Source organism: Wyeomyia smithii, chromosome 1, assembly GCF_029784165.1.
Source record: "Wyeomyia smithii strain HCP4-BCI-WySm-NY-G18 chromosome 1, ASM2978416v1, whole genome shotgun sequence".
NCBI classification, from domain to species: Eukaryota; Metazoa; Arthropoda; class Insecta; order Diptera; family Culicidae; genus Wyeomyia; species Wyeomyia smithii.
This window is the reverse complement of record NC_073694.1, coordinates 69108917-69129905: the sequence shown is the minus strand read 5'-3', so window position 1 is coordinate 69129905 and position 20989 is coordinate 69108917. Positions and strand designations below refer to the sequence as shown.

Genomic DNA, 20989 nt, shown 5'->3' with positions numbered 1-20989 from the left:
ACTGCTTTATATCTTGCGTCGTCGTGAAGCATTGGATGATGCATGAATGTACACCCGTTCCTGCCGCATGAGGATTTTATAATGCAGGCTCCAAAATGTTTGTTGAGACACTTTTTACAAAGCCTTTTCTCCCTTAACGCTGACCAACGTGATGAAATGCTCATATTTATGAATGCTTTACAGACATCTGTAGAGCTGCATGCTCCTTCGCAGATTACGCACCGTTGTATAGCTGTTCGTATCCCGGTAGGTTTCAATGGTTTCGTTTCTTCAGAGTGAACGTTCAGGTAATCATCTTGCTTACGGTTCTTTCTATTGATTGGCGGTTCGACCGGAGATATAGTGACAACACAAGCAGCTTCCACCAGTTTTTCTAGCCAATCACCGAAACTCGACAGTGTAACCAGTTGCAAAGATTGTCTGTGTAATGCCCAATTCAGTTTAATAGCGGGCGGTAAACGATCAACTAACTCCTGTAATAAGGCAACATTACATAAATACTCGTCCAAACCACACGCCTTGATTGTAGCGCAAACGTTCTGAACGGCCACACCGAAATCGATTAGAGTATTTAGCTTCTCTGCTTTTGGCGACGGCATTTCCCGTATGCGTGTAACAAGCGAATGTACTATAACTTCAGGACGCCCAAAAAGCGTTTTCAAAGTACTCATAATTCCTGAAAGATTCGACGGATGCAACAAGCGACTGCGGACAGCTTCTAGCGCCTTTCCTTTAAGGCATCGTTGGAGCCGAAGAAGATTCTCCTCATCACTATACCCGCACATTCTCGTTGAGCTTTCGAAACTAGCATGAAAAAGGGGCCACTCTTCCGGATGGCCATAAAATACGGGTAAATCACGAGCTACCGCCTGTCGAGCCGCCAGTTGGCTTCGACTGAGCTCGTTGTAAAGTGTCGAACTGGAAGCAGCTGAATTCGCGGTCGTCAGCCCTGTCTGGTTTATTCCCACAGATGATCGCCGTCGTTGGAGTAAAGAGAAACGTTCTTGGAGTTGTCTTTTCTCTAAAGCGTGCTTCTCTTCTAACAATCGAAGCCCATCTTCCAGTTCTTCGTCATTTTCGTAAGCACTCTTATTAGCATCTATAGTCGTCGAATTTGCTTTCGGAAAAACGCCCATTGAATTTGCATCGAGCTCATTTCTATTCGGCCTCGATCCTGTATTGAACTGCACTCTCTGATTTTCTCTCACTTCAGTATATGCCAGCCTTCTTTGCAATAATCCGATTTGCTTACGTAACTCCTGGATGCAAGCTAGCTGATTCCTTTCCGATTCCTGCCTAGTTCTTTCGGCTGGTGTTGAATGGCCTGATGTGACCTGAACATGGCACTGTGCGCAGTTCCAGTCTCTTTCCGACTCACTTTCACTCACACCGACACAGTTGAAGTGAAACCACTGATTGCAATTATCGCAATTTATCATTTTGCCATCATCCGGGGCATTACAAAAAGGACAAACCGACTCCAATACCGAACTTTCAAAGAGTGAATTGATTTCTAGACCTGTACCATTTTCTTGTGCCATTTTAGCGCATATACCACCCGATCGCAAATAAACGGATTTTTTAATTTTGTTGCAGAGCAAACAAAGAGACAGTATTTCCAGTTTTTTAACTCGATTTATTTCAAGCGGAGTTAAAAAATCCCTTAAATTAAAAGGAAAATTTTTGATTATAATTTGGATTTTAGTATAATAATCTTAAGAACTAGGTTTAACATTTTTTGTAATTTCCTTATTTTCAAATTATGGGTTTTTATAGTGATATAGATTCTACATGCTCTTAGCATGGGAAGTAAGTTGGAGCGATCAAAGCACGTGGGGGCGTATAAGCGATTCATCTTAGGTGTAGGTAATGTTGAACTTAAATTGTAGATTCTCATGCAATCTCTCATGCTATTTTCATGCAGATTCCACTTACGTTTAGTGCTCATTTATAATATTGAACCTCCGTTTTTAATCTGCACTTGGTGATGCTGTTATAATAGATATAAGTTTTAGGTTAGAATCTAAGTCACAATAATTAGCCACGTAAATTTACCGTTTTAAATATTGATAATTGTGTTCGAAAATAATCACTGGGCTTATTATTAAATTTTAGGTATTTTATAATAATTATAAATTTAACTTTAGTAGAACTATAAGTATAATAATCACCACTTTCGCTAAGCCACTGGTTCAGTCTGCTGCTACTCCTGAAGTGGCGATCTACATTCAACATGGCTGTTTTATCGTTGATCGTAGATCGTTTCCGATCGGTATCGCTCGTGCGGATGATGGATAAAGCGTCGCTTCAATAGGCCTATTGTGAATTGGTAGCACCAGGGGAACTCGCTGAATGTTGGTTCGTCACAGACAGGGTGACAACCACTATTAGATATTATTTCGCTTTGTGAAATATACTAAAACCATGCCAAAACCGTTTTCGTAGAATCATCGTTTTGAGCTCAGTTTTTGTCTGATTTAAGATATTTATTTCAAAAGATGGGTAAAAAAATGCTAATATGTGGATAAACTCTTAAAATTTTGAAATTTGGCCTTAAAACAAAATGGCGTCGGAAAAGCATCAGAAATATTCGGTTTATCAAAATTCAAATGGCTTTTAAGGTGAAATGTGTTCAAACTCGGGGGAATTTTTTTTCGCGTCAAAATACATGAAAAAATCATACATAGAAGCCAAGGCAAAAAAGAAATGAAAATGTTTGTTGCGTTGCATATGTCAACGAATGTTTAAGCAAAATTGAACGCATGAAATGCTTAGTACTATTTTATTGGCTATTAAGCCGGTCCTGTCACTTTATCAAGTGTGATAAAACGGTAATTTCATTTTCTAGAGACTTTTGGAATCAAAATTTGATTGTTTTATTTTAAATTTATGCGGGAACCAAAAATAAGCAAAATTACTGTCAAATTTCAGATATCGTCTACCTATATAAAAGTGCGGTTGCTACAATTGTGCAGAAGTCATAAGTGGCTCTTTCACACCTTGAAGTTGAGGCCTCGGATTGACAGGACTTGAAAAAAGAAAAATCACAGGAGGGTTGTGTGCAAAGCCACGACCGCAAGGTTGAAGTACAATACTTTTACAAGAAAGATAACCCGGCTGCTTGCGTGTCAGTCATTTTTCCTAGCAAATTAATGTTGACCGCTCATTGGCAGTGTTGAAAATTCTGTGCAAATGAAGTTGAAGTACTACTCAATTTCAGTTTGCACATATAAATACGACCTCACTGAACAGGAAAAGAACAAACTCTTTGCGGCGCAAACAAGTTTTAACAGTCAGAGTATATGTACATATGAATTCAAATTGAGATAATCAACTTTTGGTTAAAGCTCAGAATGAGAAAATATTAAATCTTCAATTCATTTGTTTGGTTGTCCTCAAAAGGACAGTTTGTTGTTGAATTTAAAATCTTATATGACGCTGATTGCATCTCTGTGTTACGCCGATAGCGGGAGTTATGGTGAACTTGCGTATGACGAAGGCATCGTATTACCTGTTTTATTGAATGGGAGAAAGAGGAATATTGTAAAAATTTGTAAACATTTAACTCAAACAATATTACCAAATCATAGTCAGGCCAGGCCTCAACATCGTCGAATGAGGCACCAAAAGGAGAACACGCAACCCCTTCGTCTCACTCGCTGCTAATGAAACTTCGTAAACTCAGTTCGGCTGGTGCTAGCCGAAGAGAAGATGAATGCTCTTCATATTCCACACGACTGTTGCATGTGTAATCTTTTGCATAATGCTTTGCCTTCCGTCTTTCGGATGAAGCTAAAAACAACTTCAACTGACGAAAATATTGCTTAAAATGAATTTCTACAATCGTCGTCGTCGTCGTCACCTTCATTATCGAACTGAAGCGACTATACTGCCGTGATACAACATTATGACGTACATCCATTTTATCAGTTTTTCAATACGGCCTAAAAACGAACGGGTTACTTGTCACTTTTGTATTGAAATGGTGCATACGTCATTTTGTTTTCTTGATTTTATGTAACGTGCGAATAAGTAACAACTAAAAGAAAGATACCAAAAGATGGGTCTTCAAATAACGAACAAATTGGCATAAGAACCCCCATATTTGAAAAAATGGCGCTTACGTCAGTCTGCGAGATTACGGCAGTGATAGTCAGCTTGAATGAAATCGTCACTTGGATGGATGAGGGCAAATTACTTTGGACAAAGCGTTGATGCTGCTGCTGCGTCTTAGGCCGTTTACATACTGGCGCGTTCTACATTGCGGAGACGGTTCGCCTTGCCGTGGGTTAATGTACAGCCCCAAGTAGAGCTGTACATTAACCATCGATAGGGCGAGTTGCCTTCACAGCGCAGACCGCGCCAGTATTTCCATGGTCTTAGACATATATAAGCAGGAATAAGGGCTAGGAAAATTATGCATTGAAGCTGATTAATGCGATTTGTAACATATTACATATGATTTGAATGTAAACGGGACGGGACGTAATGTAAATAACACGTGCAATGAGACATGTAACAGGTAGCGTGTAAAATGTTCCACGCAACGATTTGCAAAGCCTGCAACCAAATACATCAATTACAGCACCCAACATGCTTGTCCTTACCACATAGGTCAAAGCGAAGAAAATAACTTGCTTCGGTTCATCGTCATCATGCAGTTGACGATAAATTTTAAATCGTCAATTGAAGCAAAATTTGCTCGAATCTGCTTTCTTCGTTGCTGCCTTGAAGCCTCAGTTCTAGCAGTTCAATCTGAACCGACGATACAAATACGCCGAAAAAGAAACGACGAAACAAAAGGTACCGAGTGAAAGACGATTGTTTTGTGCTCAGTGAGAGGGAGAGCAAAACAAAACGAAGTTGATATCAAGTCGGGTTGAAGAGGAAGTTGAATTGCGTCATCGTCGCTTGGCGATGCACTCATGAAGGTGAAGATTAAAGGGCCTGAGTCAGGCACTCTGACAACAAAGTTGAAGGCTGTTTTAACACTGAAAATCAGACAGTCAGCAGAAGTTTTGATTGCAAAAATCCAGAATTCCGAACAGCCGTAAAGAGAGCTGTTTATTTACCTTCGGCAAGTTTCTCGCCCCATCCCTCGCGTTCGCGTTCACCATGGCAGAGGCCTAACTGTCTTGTTATTCAAAGTCGGTTATGCTGATCGCAGCCTTTGCACTGCCCCTACAGTGGGGGGTTAACTCAATAAAGTGAAAATTAGACAACTACAACAGAATTTGATTGCATCCCGCACAGAATGTCTGCTTGTGTTGATGCCAGAAAATTATTAACCTTCAATTACTTGTTTATTTGCCTTGAAAAAGGCATTTTGCGGTTTAAAATCGGTTGCTGATCGCAACCTTTGAGCTGCCCTAACAGTGGGGGAATTAAGATACACGGACAACAAGCACTGTGCAAGCTATTTCACATTCAGTAAATTAGACGGGTGCGACAGATTCAAATTGCTAGGATCCAACACAGAATGCTTGCTTGCGTTGTCAAAAATTATTAACTTTCCATGACTTGTTTATTTGCCTTGAAAAAGGCATTTTGATGTTCAAAATTGGATTCCCTGATGGCAATTTTCATGTTACCCCAACAGTGGGGGAAAAATGGCAGTCTGGCGACACACACTGAGAAGAACTGCGCTGCTCCTGAAACGTGGTGAACCAGTGGAACTGTTATGAGCGGCTTCGGCTGAAACAGGCTCTTATATAGGCCAAATAGCATGTTTTCAATTGCAAGGTATATGATTCTGTCGACCGTGCTTGGGAAGCAATCATATAACGACTAATCAGAGGTCGAAATTTCCGTTTTGAGAAGGCTTGACTATTTTCAATAGTACAATAATGTGAATTATAAAATTACAATTATCTTCTTTTGTGAAGAATCTTAGAAGATTTTCCAATCTATTGCTGCAAGAACGAAAGAAATCCATCGAATACTAACCGATTTATTAGCATTTGAAATTGGACATATTTTTCACTTTTTTCGGTTTTAGAATTTCCTTTCCATACCCTATGTAGCCGAACTTCCTGAGAGAAGTATTCTACTTCAAAAAAAAAACAATTTGAAAGTGAGTTTTCCGTGCATGTGACATCTCAAACAGTGCGAAACGAGGTTTTGAGGGTAGAGTAACGCTCAATTTTTAATAAATATTCAAAAAATATTTATTAGGATTTATAGTGATTTTACCAAAACCCGTCTAAAAGCGGGCTTGGGCACTAGAGGGTTAAAAAGCTTTGTTTATCGGTGAAAAACATCAATAAACAGTTGGCTCGATGCTTGGAAAAGGTCATTTGGTCAGACGAGACCAAACTAATATACCATCACAGGAATGTGGCGAAAAACTGATCAAAGTATGAAAACCCAACGCTTCAATTTTACTGTTAACCCTGTCGGATATAACCAATTCTCGCTCTTGTCATTTCCTATGCAGGTAGAATCAAACTGAAGCCAAGGCATAAAACATTCTTGTATTATTCATTTTTAATCTCTTGAACCACAGATGTTGAAGAAATCTCTAGTTAGGTAACTCTTACCAATTTTTGTGTCAAGAGGCGACAATTTTAATGAATTTATCTAAAAATGCAAATTCTATCATACTTAGTTACAATCGCAGAAATTTGAGAAATGTTACATAATTGCATTTACCTTGTAAGTATTTTAACGTGCTTAACATACTACATAAATCCGTAACATGTTTTCACCGTTTACTCGTGCAGGTGATCGCCCCCCAAACTGGCCAAGAGCACATAAACACTGACTTGCTGTGTCGGAAGATGTGAGTTCGATTCCACTCGGCTGTTTTTCTTAGTCATCTTCACAAGAATACCAGGAGCGCATAAGCCAAAGCAAGTATATAATACACGAACTTTGTAATTGAATTGCTTCTTCACTAAAGAGAGTTGGTTGTGGTGTTCAGGGTAATCAAAAAGTGTATGAAACAGGACACACACGATTGGTCGCGCATCCATCGGTGGCTGTTTATGACGAGAAGCATGCGATCTATTTTTATTTAACATTTGCGAAGCTTAACTCGCAAGATAAGTAATGAATTCGTTGTTTTTTTTTTTAAGTTTTTGTAATGCAAAGGTTTTCCATTATATGAGTGCTGTATTGATGCCTTATAACAATGTTTCAATTTTGTTTCAGCGTTGTTCTTATGTGATGAACGAATTGGTATAAGAAATGTGATTCATTACGAATAATAATACAAATATGAATTTAGAAAAAAAAAAAAAAATAAAAGAGGCGAATAATAATATTTTTAACCCCACAATTTCTAGAGTGTTAGTGAATTCCAATTCAAATAAATATATTGTCAGAAGTGGGATTCGAACCCACGCCTTCAGAGAAGACTACGACCTGAACGTAGCGCCTTAGACCACTCGGCCATCCTGACTCACGTTCGGTGTCACTGCCGTGCGTTTACCGACCATTGCTGTGATACACGAAAGTTAGTGTCACGAAAACACGGTGCCGTCTCCAATCAGCTGATGGGGATCAATGGAAAACGAATCGACAGCCACTAACAGTCTTCAGATTCATGAAAGACTTACCTGTAAAGAAGAGAAAAAGAAAAGAATCAGAAAAAAGTTGTTAAGGCAAATAACTTAAATAAAAGCAGCTTTTCATTAATAACAAAACGTGATTTTCATTGAAAAACTTTCTCCCTTCGTTTCCGCGTATTCAACACTCGTTGCGAAGCGCGCGCGATGGAGAAAAAAACATTCTTTTGATTGGCAATCAAAACAGATTTTCCACTGTGCTGGGTTCGACTGACTCAACCTTGTCTTCCCACTCCCGTCTACAAGTCTTCGCCATTGTAAGCCGTTCCCAACAGAGTCGGACCGGTGGCTTTAGCCCAAGCGGTCAGTCGGTTCTGGCAGGATTGAACCGAAGCCGTCCCGCTGCACGATTGATCGGTTTGCGAGGTTAGCGCCACCGGTAAACCGGGAACCGGCAAACAGCAGCCGGCCATCAACGCAACCGAAGACGTGCATATCGAGGAAAACAGAACAACAACTAAAAACATAATTCGCTTCAACAGGTTCACGCGAAGCAGCATCAAAGACGGAAATTCTGACTGACTGCGAGTCGGACGACGACGGACCAGACGTTCAAGAAATTCAATCAAAATCTTGACTTTTTCTTGCGTGTTTCCCAAGAAACGTGTTGAATTTTCTCATGTTTCAACTAAATGCTTTTGATTGATAGTGACGGATGGACGTGGAAGAGGCAAACGCACTCGGGAACGGCAATGAAGGACAAGTGGAATGCAGCTTGCACTACGCTGGAAAATCGCTCGTTTGATCTTTGGCTGTTGTAGCAAGCACTAGGATTACCAGTAGCGCACCGCATGCTTTTGCAAATCAATGTTTTTTCTTTGCAACCAATAGTTTGACGTAGGACTACGTCTTTGTTTTCTATAGTGGGGTACGTTTTGTGGAAGCGAAAAGCAAATCGTCTCAGATGTTACATAAGATTTCAAACGTTAGCAGCTGTTCAACCACGTAATTTGAGCTGGAGACCATGCTGCATTTGCAATTGAAATTTACTATAGTTCCAAATTTAAAATTGGAGAAATAAAAATTACGCTTCCTATAAGAGAAAACTGATTTCTACACTAACAAACTACAAAAATCTATCAATGCTAAGTTTTTACTGGAAGATTATCCCAATAATACTTCTTCTCGTCGTTTACAACTGGAATAATTGCTTTCAGCAGCTTTTTTATGACTGTGCGCCTTTTTGACCTTGTGAATCTCGTTGATAGTAGGGTAAACAGCTATAATAGGGAGGCGTATTTACCACAAACAAGAAATATTTCATGCAGTTAGATACACTCTTCAGTTGGTAATGCACTGTTGTTATTTTGTTGTTTCAAAAACGCCATAATTTTATTAAAAAATATGACTAAATCGCAAGCTTTCCGATATACCAGGGCAAAACGCCCCAGATGCTTCATATGCTCTCAGCTCACCACACGAAGTGAAACAGCACTTGAAGTCTCAGAAGTGAACGCTAAAGCAATGAACATATCAGCACCACTAAAGTTGGGGCATACCGCCCGGAGCTGCAGTGTAGCAGAAAGCATTAAATATTTAGGAAAATTATACAATTTTCACCGTTTCTTTACTTGATACAGCTGCTTGTAGGTTCACTTGAGATATATAAATGCAAGTACCAGGTAATAAACTTTATATACTAGTAAAAAACCTCACGGAGACGCTGCAAGCAATTAGAACTGAAGCAGCTCGAATCAAAACTTATTTTTCATACATGCCATTTAAAAAAAGAGCTAAAATGCGCTTAGTCAATAGTGTATAAAATAGTGTCGTAACAATTGAAAAAATCGCTTCAATCGGAATTAAATCTCCGAAAAGATGTGTTGAATATCCACACTGTCAACGCCAACCTCTTCCAGCAGCACTGATTCGATATTGAGGAGAGCTTGTTAGATAATACCAGACCTCGATGTTTCATACATTATTAAGACATTTGGCATAAAAAAACGATCTCGACAATTTCGTGAACCTGTGTATTTTTTTCCTTGGTCAAAAAAGTGAAACTTTCGCCGAACATATTATTGCTGAAAATTTAATCAAACCTTGCATTCAAGAAGGCATTCATGTCATGATTGATGATAAGGCAGTAGAATTGTTAGATTCGATTCTCATGTCGAACAACACGATCTCTCGGTGTATTTTTGACATGGCTGATGATGTCTAAAGCACTTTTATTTCTGAATTATAAATTTCAAAATTTGCAATGTAGATTGATGAATCCACAGATGTGGCAGGACTAGCATTTGTGATGGTATTTGTACGCTGTCAGTTTTCTGAAAGTTTCCAAAAAGATTTGTTCCTTTGCAAACCATTTTAAGCTGATCGATGATTATGTAGCGGAAAACAATATTTAACGGGAAAATTGTATTACTGTATGTACGGACGGTGCGAAAGTTATGGTAAAAAATATTTCTGGAATCGTGGCTGGAATTCAGGAAAAGGCAAAATATTGTGATGGCAGTCAATGGATTCTGCATCGTCATGCACTCGCTATGTAAAAACTGTAATCATTTTCGAAAGAAGGATTGCAGGAAAGTGTTAGTGAAATATAAAACTTTACCAACGCTTGGCCTAAAAATTCGATATTCGAAGCGTTATGTGAAGAGATGGGTAGTCAGCATTCTTCGCTACTGCTCCATACCGAAGTAATCTGGTTGTTTAGTGGAAAGACGTTGTCCCGCTCATCAGGTTAGTATATTTGGCTGAAATTTTCCATAAAATGAACGATCTAAGCCTATCAATACAGGATGAGATAATAACAATCTTCAATACAAACAGCAAATTTACGGCCCTCAATAGAAAAATTAAGATTTGGGCAGCTTAGTTAAAAAAAAACGAGAACTGGACAGCTCTCCAAAAACCCAAGCAGAAATTGCATCGAAGATATCATCCAAGAGTTTCCTCGAAATGAACGAGCATTTGCAGGTAGGGATTATAACAAATAAAGCCCTTCTACATAATATATAAGAAGTACGGTTGATGAGGAGTATAGAATGAGCATGGGAAAGGGTTTATGTTGCTCTTTTCCAGCCGAAATTTGCGTGTTTTTGGGTTTCCCCTGTTGTAGCTACGATTAGCGCTGATTTTTTATTTCTCCCCAATTCACCTTATTCATGTGACTTTCGTGCGCCATAATTATTGCAACAAAAATACAAAGTAGGTTTGCGGGTCGATATTTGTTGGGCCCAGAAAAGTTTTCTATTACTTGCCAAAAACACGGTTAACGGTCCGGTATTTATCGCAATAATTATGGCGCACCCTGTATATTATATAGAGATACTGAGAGAGAAATAGGCGAAAAAAAAAATTGTTCACGAAAACCTCTTATATATATGTTTTTTTTTATTTACACCACCCTTAGAAAAGGTGGATCTTAAAGAATCTCTTTAAGCAAATTTGGTAAGAGTGACGCGAGGAATCCTAATTTGCTATATTGAAAAAATTTACGAAATTCTAATATGATAAAACATTTATAAAGACTCTCATTCTAATATAAGTAACTTTCAACCAAAATCAGGCTTGTCGTTACTGCTCAGAGAATCACTATCGTGGAGGAGTACATCCTTCATTGCGAAAACAACTGCTCTCACACTGGTGGACAGAGCCACTCATTTGTTTGAAGAGAGCAGCCAATCGTGTATGTCTGAGGAGCTTGCAAAAAAAAACAGCACGTTGGAATCTAACTCTCTCTGAGCTTCTTATACGAAAGGACATTACGCAGAATAACTACACAACAGGGCTCATTGCAGTGTTTTACTGTGTGATTAAACATATGTCAAATGAGAGGAGCATCTAGGTAGGAAAGTAGATTGCGTTGTTTACTTTGCATCTCAAAACTGAAAAAAAAATCAGTTTTTCTTTGCTGAATCTCCTTTTTTGCTGAAGACTCTACGGCTCCAAAATCAATTTTTTCGGATAAAATTTAATTAGTGTAAATTAGTGCATTATATTAGAAAAATCTTCGATAACCGAAGAAACATGTAGAAGAGATAAAAATAAACTTTCTTTGATAAAATTGTTTGTTTTTATCAAACAATATTGTAGAACATTGAACAACTGTAGAAATTGAAGTAGACAAAAAAAATTAGTGGTATTGCATAGAAAACTCTTGAAAAGCCCATTTAAATAGGCTATATTCGACAAAACATTTTCAACTGATCTCATAGTGGCCCTATACCTTTTTTAAATATTTGTAAAACCCCTAATTTATCCACCTAGCGGTGAGACCCGGCCATCCTTATTCGGACTTATTATTTGTTAAAATAGATTTACCCGAACATTCCAATTTTTAGAAAACGATACCTTGATCAAATCAGTTGAGAAGTTTCTGAGATATTGATATTTCGTGATTTTCACATTTTGATACATAATCTCTAAACTAAAAATCTGATCACAATAAAATTCAATAGGGTCTAATGGGGCAACTAGACCTTTCGTTTGCAATTAATTTCATGAAAACTGGTCCAGCCATCTCTGAGAAAATCGAGTGAGATTGGGAGAGCGCTACACACACACACGCGCACACACACACACATACACACATACAGAAAATGCTCAGCTCGTCGAACTGAATCGAGTGATAAACGACATTCGGCCTTTTGGAGCACTTTTATACCTTTAGTTTGTGCAGTGATTGCTATACCTTTCTAGGAGAAAAGCACAAAACATTATTGCCATATCTTAAAATACTACTACCCACATTTTCGTATCGGTATGAACAATAGAGAGAAAGTAGTCGTTATGTAACTGACGCTTACGGACTAGATGTAACACTAAATTATCGAAACTTTGTGGGGTTTATGATTTCAAATTACTTTTTATGAAAGCGTAAACTTTCACGTTTGAAAAAATTTAAAAACACTTTTCCTATTTTTTTCAAGCAAAAAGATATATAACACATTTAAATGAATCTAACTCAAAATTTCTTACAACCACGAAAATGTCAAATTTCAAAACTTTATCAAAAATGAGGAAAAAATACAAGAACAAACTTGGAAATAAAATACATTTTATAATTATGTATAAAGATTTTGCTGATTGTTTTCTTATTGCATTTTTTTTCTGAAAGTAAATTTATTTGCCTGTATTTTTTACGTTATTCCAATCAGGTAAGTAGGCTTTAAGTTTTCTTTAAGTTAGAATAGCAAACAATCCTTTTTGAGAAGTTATGCTTGACAAAAACTAATGTGTTTAATAGAATAAAAGAAGTTGATTTGAGCTGGAAATGCTCTTAGCAGTAGGTTTTTAGTTTTTGTAATCCAAAAAATCACTGACATGCAAGCTAAACTTTTTCCTTTGAAGTTTGCGCTGACAGTAGCTTTATACCTGCTTATAAAATCGTGATCTATGCCGTTTTATTCCTAAAATCTTTTTTAAAACAATGTGTAATCAGGAGTTGGCTTGCGTCGCTACTCTTGCGCACTAAGCTCCGAAGTTGACCTCATCCACTGGGCAACGCAGACGACTTGCGAACACCATAGAAACAGCAAAAACCAAAAACTACAACAACCATCGATTTGTCGTCGGCCAAATCTAACGGGCTCGTTGGTCTAGGGGTATGATTTTCGCTTAGGGTGCGAGAGGTCCCGGGTTCAAATCCCGGACGAGCCCACAACCGATGTTTTTTGTAGAAAAACCATATAACCGTTTGATAATTCAAGTTTAATTTTGTTTCTCCATTATTTAAGTATAGCTGCCACATCACCGATCGACATCATTTTGTTGAATTAAATTTAAACGATTGAATTAACCTGCGTTCCCTTTGTAAGCCGAAGCTCAACAGGTGGCATCCAACCATTTGACTATTAAATGCCAAACCACTGGGTAATTGACTTTTACACACTAAATTACGAAATTGGTTCACCATCTTCGCTAATGGCTTTAAATAGTAAGTCTGCTGATTTTCCTATCTTATCAAGACTACAGATGGTTGATAACTCACTCCCGTATTTGTATTCTCCCGACGGAAAACCCGTACATGCATCTTTCGGATGGTAAGATAAATTTACCGACCCCGTTTCCAGCAAGCTTCTTCTATGCGCTGTCAGGGATGGATTGCATCCGAAAGAGCAAACTATTTTAATAAGTCTTTTCAACAGTTCGTACATGCTGATATAACACCACGTCCGTTTCCCTCGAGATTTATCGCTTGAAGATTTGCAAAGTGCGAAAATGAATGACTGAACTCGCTCGGGTCCTTCCCTTGTAAGATAGCTTCCGACCAAGAGACAGCAATATAATAACAACTGGCCAAGTCTTGGGGATGTGGTTGAATGCTCGAGGATGGACTTGTTATCGGTTCATCAGCATCACTTACTCGAAAGCAAACTGTAGATTTGCAGCTTGTTGAGAAAAGGATTTTTGCGAGAAACTTAATTGGAACAGATTTGTCCAAGTGATTTGTACTTTTTGCGGCTTCGATGTGTAAATTATATTGATGCAAGCTCAAAAATTAAACTCTATCGTAGGGTGATAGATGACGAAAAGACCAATTCATATGATTAACGGTTGAAGTCGAATGCCTTTTTCGTTTCAGCGTTGAATTATTGGATTGAATCATTTTACTCCCGAAATTCACTGATCCACATTGCATCATGTATACTGAAGTCTTATCAATAAATAAAATAATGATTAAAACAAATCAAAAGCAATCAGTTCAAAATAATCCAAAGCGTGTTCGGAAGCATTTACAAATTAGAGCTTCAGAAAACCTTTGAACAGAATCAAGTATTTCATAGTATTTATGTTTATTGCATTCAATTGGCCAGAAATCACTTCGTTCTGTCGTAAGAAAATATTTTATAATTTATCTTCGAGCAGCGCAGTCCGAGTGCGATTCTTGTGTGCCAATAACAATTGAGTTTAGTCTGTACTCCAATCAAAGTGTTGCCTGCAGCTGTGTACTGTTCGTCTTTGCCCCACAGATGCCCCATTCGCGACGAGGAACTAATTATTGTATTGTTATTACCATCGAACATATAAGCAGACAGTTGCAGCCGATCCGATCTTTAACACTCTTTGATTAGGGTGTTTAGCGTTTTTGATCAATTTAGTTACGTGAGCAGCGCGTCTGACTACTGAAGACGGGAACATTCGGTTTTGAATCAAACATACTGTTGCACTATCAGAGGTTCTAAATGTGTTAAAATCGTTCTATCTCTTAGGTACACCCGAAACCTTCCAGAACGATAAATATATCGAAAGTGCTAAATAAAATTATAGTAATTACAGACAACAATAATTTTCTAATCGTTGGATTTCACATTAAAATTAATCGTGAAGTACTTGAAGCGGCCATCGGCCACCGTGTTTCTGCACGAAGTGTGAAATGAGCATCGAGGTGCTACACAGATGAGACAGTCGACCGGCACTGATTATGATTCCCGTGTGCTAACCCCTACAGGTCACAACATATGCGGCGCGGTGTCAACGATCATCGAACGGTAAAATTGAGCAGGTTCCACCTGTTTTTTATTTGTTCCTTCACTACATCTTAATTAATTGATAATTGAACAACATTAGCACCTTCCGGTTCGATGGATAAATCCGCTTTGGGAGAAAACCCGCCCGAGTACACGTGGGTCTAAAACGAGCGGGAATATTATTTCTGGAAAATGTAAGGAAAACAGTAAGACGCCAGGGTAGCAATCGAAGACATTTGCACCATTATTCGCTGCTTTCTAATCATCGCAGCCCGAAGGCCAGAGCGGTGAAGGCGTGGAATTGTTGATGAGTCGCAACGAGTGTGTTTAATTGAGTGGATAATCGTCTGATAGTCGCGCTGTATTCATTAATAATCTCCGACTCGGTGTGTGTCATCTGCTTCCGGTTGTTTAGTCATTTGATGTACTATTAGAGGAGGCAGATTGAAATTGAATTCTACAGCGTTCTCGTTGGAGATCCACATTTCATCTCTGTTACCTTTTAATAGTGAAATTTCTCGAGCCTGGTTTAATTATCCAGTAAGCAGACTCTACTGATTATAGGTTCAGTGTTTTTCCGTCGATTTGAAGGATTGAAGTCAACTGAACCATGAATTCATTGCAATATCGATTAATATGTTAAAGTTGTATTATTCAAGGTATATCGGTGTAATTTGACGTTTTGTTTTCATTCATCTATAGAAAATAGCATATTTATATAGAAGAAGAATGACAACATAAACTATATTACTATTCTTTTGAAAGAAAGGGTGTCGGACCAAACGAAACGCTCCTTAGAAACTTTCAAAGTAACATTGTCAAAAAAGGAGAGGAGACTGTTTAGGTAACAGACTCACATAGTTTATGAACAGCTCTAATAGAACCGATTCGATAAAGGCGTCATTTTATTTTCCGAAATGCAATTGTTAAAGAGAAGCATGGAAAGGGTAACTTAGTTTTTCGGGTATCCAGAAAATTTGCCAAGTTTGTTACAATATTCGAATTAATAAAATCTGTTAATCTGTGGAAATTAAATCAAAAACATTCAAAACTTTCAAATTTCCATGTTTGTTTGTTTATTGCCAGTAGCGTAAAGGAACTCCTTTTTAAATTGCTACCTTTGATGTCGTACAGGATCACATACAATGTCAACTTATTAATATCTACTAAAACATACACATCTTATTGACTATTGATTTTTCATATAATAATAAAACTTCTAATCATTCATATACTATCATCGATTCCAAAACTCTAGGCAGCCCCTCTTAAAAACTACTTCTGAGGTTGAACGTTTGGTTGCAATAGGTAATGTATTCCAATTGACTACACCTCGAACGAACAGTGAGTTAGAGTAACAGGTTGTGTTGTTTGGTGGAACTATTAGATTTTGAAGACGTCGTCCTTGCAGCGGCAGTAATTTCTGGAACAGTAATTGAGGAGAACGTGTTGAGAGCAGCTTGCGTAGGAACATGCATGAGCGGTAAGCGTAGAAGGTGGTCAAATGACATCCGATCAAGCTCTTTTGCAGGTGTGTCACGTGAGCGTAGCGGTTCAGGCCATATACGAAACGTACACAACAATTTAAGGCGATACGTAGTCTTTCCATGTCGCTGGAACGTGCGTTGATCAAAAGTGAGTCACCGAACATAAAGTGCGGCAGTATAAGAGCCATAAAAAGCTTCAGACGTGTATCAATAGGAGCAAATGAGGCGCATCAGTAGGGCGAGCGAAGGCTAGCGTATATTTCACCGCATTGCTGACTGATCAGGCTGTCCCATTGAAGATCAGATTGAAAAATGAAGCCGAGATTTTTGGCACTATCCACCCATTCTATTGTCTGTCTGTCCAATTTGACTGGTGGCAACGGATTAGGTGGAGCAGTTCTACGTCTTCCCTTGATTAATAGTGCCTTACTTTTGGAAGGATTGACGAACAGTTGATTGCCCTGTGACCACTCGGGAACACATTCTTTCAAGATCGGCGTTGATCATCCTGATAAGTTCTTGTATGGGTATTCGAGAGTGGCTTATATACAGCTGAACGTCGTCGGCATACAGCTGTATCGAGCAGTACTTTAGGACGGTTGGTAAATCATTCACATGACAGCAGAATAGTAGAGGTCCAAGTACAGAGCCTTGCGGAACGCCGGAAGTAGTATTGGTTTCATCAGACTGTCGATCGCCGCAGAATACAATTTGGGTTCGCTTTTCCAGATACGATTTCAGCAGGAAAACAGCAGAGTTAGCAAAAATGAATTGTGTTTTAAGTTTAGAGCAGAGCTTTTTTTTCCCCTGTAGGGCCGAAACACAACTGCGTCCATTAGTAAGGACTATTGTTGTATGACCCATGTTTGATTTGGTATTAGTCGATTATCCTATCACAACTAAGGTGTGATGGACACTGGTTGACATAATACCCGATCCCAGTTAGGGTCGACTCGTTTTATGTAGTCTAATACCTCACCAGGATCACAATGCCAAATTTCATGGGGCTCTAGTAGCCCTTTTCCAAATATTGACATCCTTTGATTGAACAAGGCTCCACAGATGCAGAGTATATGTTCAGCAGTTTCGGTTTCAAATTGGCGAAAACGACATTCTGTAGATCGAGTTTTTCCAATTTTGTTTAGGTGATACCTACTCGGGCAGTGACCGGTCAACAGACCCGTTAGTACCCGAAGATCTTTTTTATTCAGATTTAGTAAGATCCGAGCTTTCACAGCACTCGGTGTGATAAATCTTCTAGCTTGTCTGGATGTATCCGTGGCGTTCCAGCTTGATTCTACCGCGGACATTTCCCAAGTTCTAAATTCAGTTCTCAGAGCGCATTCTGGGACTCCGCAGAATGGTTCCGGACCAATAAAACTTGATGCTGAGCCTTCTCTTGCTAGGCTGTCGGCTTTTTCATTTCCTTCAATGCCGCAATGGCCAGGCACCCAGTAAAGAGTAACTTCGTTCCTACTGGCCAATTGTCTTAAAGAAAGAAGGCATTCCCACACTAGCCTCGATTTACATGTGAAAGCTTTAAGTGCATTTAAAGCTGCTTGGCTGTCAGAAAATATGCAGATTTTCGCAAATCTGTAATTTCTTTTTAAACAGATATCCACACATTCAATAATAGCATGAATTTCTGCTAGAAATACCGTTGGACTGTGGCCCATTGGTATAGCTCTACTGATTCCAGCCCGGCTCCAGTATTTTCACCCATTTTTGATCCATCGGTGTAAAACACAACAGAACCTGGACGCAGACTCGGCCCTCCTGACTCCCATTCATAGCGGCTTGATTTAACTACTTTGAAGGGGATGTCATAGTTTGTCTTCGTTGTCATCCAATCTTCTATTGTTTTAACATCAGAAATCAGTCTGAATTCCTTAAGGATTCGTAAGTGTCCCACAAGGTCACCATCTGAGATACCCTTAGAGATAGTCTTGTCTAGATGAGAATTCCAATTCAGTTTTTTGTCTAAAGTTACTCCGAGGTATTTAGAGAGAGCGTGGGTGGGATATGGTATCAAATGTCTTTGAGAAATCCAAGAGTAACAGTACAGCAGTGCCTTTCTTATCAATGTTTGCAGCTAAATCATCGTACACTCGAAGCGCTACAGTTTGAATACTCTGTCCTTTGCGGAAACCGGCTTGGTATTCAGTGAGCAGGTTTTGCTCTGCAATGTAGGACAACATTTGTTGCTCGAGCAGTTTTTCGAGGGCCTTCGATAAAGCGCACAAGATACTAATTGGCCTGAGATTCGACAAAGAATTCAGATGCGGTTTTTTTCTCAGATGCAAAACTTTGGCACGTTTCCAGCATGTGGGGGGAATTTTGATGTTGCAATAACTCTATTGAAAATGTGCGTTATTTGGTGTATAACGAATGGCAAAATTATTTTAAAAAATTTAATCGGCAGCCCATCCAGTCCTGTTGCATTCGATTTGATGTTCCATATAACGTTGACGACTTCCCAGCAATGTACAGGCCGGAATGAAAAACTGTATGGTGATTCAGGCGATTGCCAAAAACCGCTCCGGGGTTCGCTGGGATGGCAGCTTGAAAGAAACATGCGGTTTACGTCATCCGGGTTAAAGCGCATGTGGCTGGTACTTTAACTTTGCCAATTCCGATATCTTTAAACCTTTTCCATAAAGTCTTATGGGGGATTTTACTGTCTAGGAAATCATTCATATACCGCTTTTTTGCAGACGCTATCATAGAATTAGTTATGTTCCTCAATCTATTATAACAGCGTCGCGCTGTTTCTTCAACTTCTCCCGGTGCTCGGAGCCAACTGTTGTAGGCTAGATCGCGCTCAAGCATGGCTTTCCGTATTCGATTGTTGAACCAGATGTTAGATGACTTGGATTTACTTGTACGAAGTGGAATGCACTATCATGAATCTGCTTTACATGTGTATTAAAAAAGTGAACTAATTCATCAGGATCCTGGATCGCGAAAAACGAGCCCAATGGAATAGACAGAATAGCATTCTGCAATGTATTTGCATCAAAATTCACGTAGTCTCGGTAGGTGTCAAGTTTCGGCCTAAACGTCATGTCAAAATCGAGTGTACCAAAAATAAGATCATGGTGCGAAAGTGCGGGGAAGCTAACCTGATTAAACCGTATTACTTTGTGCCGGCAGCTAGTAATAAATAAATCTAACTGCGAACAGCCGTCACGGTGGAAAAACGTTGGTTCTTCGCCTATCGATGCCAGTGCAAAGGAACTTAGCATGGTTTCAAATCTAGCTCGCCTTCCACTTGGTCTGGAGAAGTCAGTATTGAAATCTCCGAGCAAAACAATATTTTCGTAGCGTGATGCAAAATACGTCAATTTGTCTACCAGGAATTGTGTGCAGTCATTATTTGGAGGGCTATAGATAACAATGAGCAATAATTTTTCGTCGCCGGGTCGAATTTCCAATGCAAGACACTCGGTTTCGTTGTCCGACTCGTGGGACAGTTCTGTGTTGTAGACTTTGGTATGGGCAATGTGATCCTTGCAGTAAATTACTATACCACCACCACGGCAATAACCTCGATCATTTCGAATAACTCAATATCCTGGAATGGCGATGCTTTGATTGTTGTTTCGCTTTGTAAGCCAAGATTCCGTGAAGCAAGCAATGTTAACTTTGGAGTTGTTAAGAAGCGACTTGACTTCATCAAGTTTCATCAATTTCTCGCGCACAGACTCTGCGCGTTTCCGTGACAGATATTAAGCTTTCCAGAGCAGAGAACAGCGTTTATCACTGCACCAGTAATGCTCGTCGAGGTGTGGTTATTTGTTGTGGACATTATGTGTAAAAAGGAAAGCAGTTTTTAGGGGGCTAAAAACTATTAGCAAAGTTGAACATATTATAATTTCACATTTAACATTACAAAATGTATAACACAATAGTACAAAAATACAAAAATAAACCTAAATTAATCCACCTAGCGGTCAGACTCAGCCTTTCTCATTCAAACTTATTATTTATAAAAACAGATTTACATGAATGCTTAAATCCAATAAAGGTATATTCACTCTTTGGGTTCTAAAATATTGATGTTGTAATTGAAGTATAAAATATGAAATTTGACGTAATGTTAGTGCTTAAGAAATAGCGAAATAAAAGAAATGACTCTCAATTTCGAACAATTTAATCACGAGCGATACCGGAAACGTTCAGATAGTACGATACCACATTTAAATTATCGAAGCAGGTATAGTTTTGAATAGTCTTTGAATTTCTTTTCTTTCCAAAACTTTTGAACAGCATATCAAATTGTTATGAAGTTGTAATTTGTAAGTTTGAGAAATGACTCGTTTGTATGACACTAGTTATGTTCAAATAAGTTGTGCAATACTTGAGCTAATAGACTTTCGTTGTTTTACAAATTAAAACATACCGGTTGCTTAAGTTTGATTACAATCAAATGAGAAGGTAACGTATAGGACAGCCAAATTTTGAAACCACGTGTTCAATCATAATTCATCAGTTAACCCTTAACTAGCCCGCC

General features: G+C 38.7%; 1 protein-coding gene and 2 non-coding genes across 3 annotated transcripts in view; 1 reads left to right on the top strand and 2 right to left on the bottom strand.

Annotated features, from left to right (window-relative positions):
- LOC129718443 (RING finger protein 17) overlaps window positions 1-20989 on the bottom strand; it is a 580234-nt gene that overhangs the window by 221131 nt on the left and 338114 nt on the right. The window lies entirely within an intron of this gene.
- Window positions 7320-7402, bottom strand: Trnal-cag (transfer RNA leucine (anticodon CAG)). Its single transcript has one exon. It is a non-coding gene; the product is annotated as a tRNA-Leu (tRNA).
- On the top strand, window positions 13107-13178 carry Trnap-agg (transfer RNA proline (anticodon AGG)). The gene has a single exon. It is a non-coding gene; the product is annotated as a tRNA-Pro (tRNA).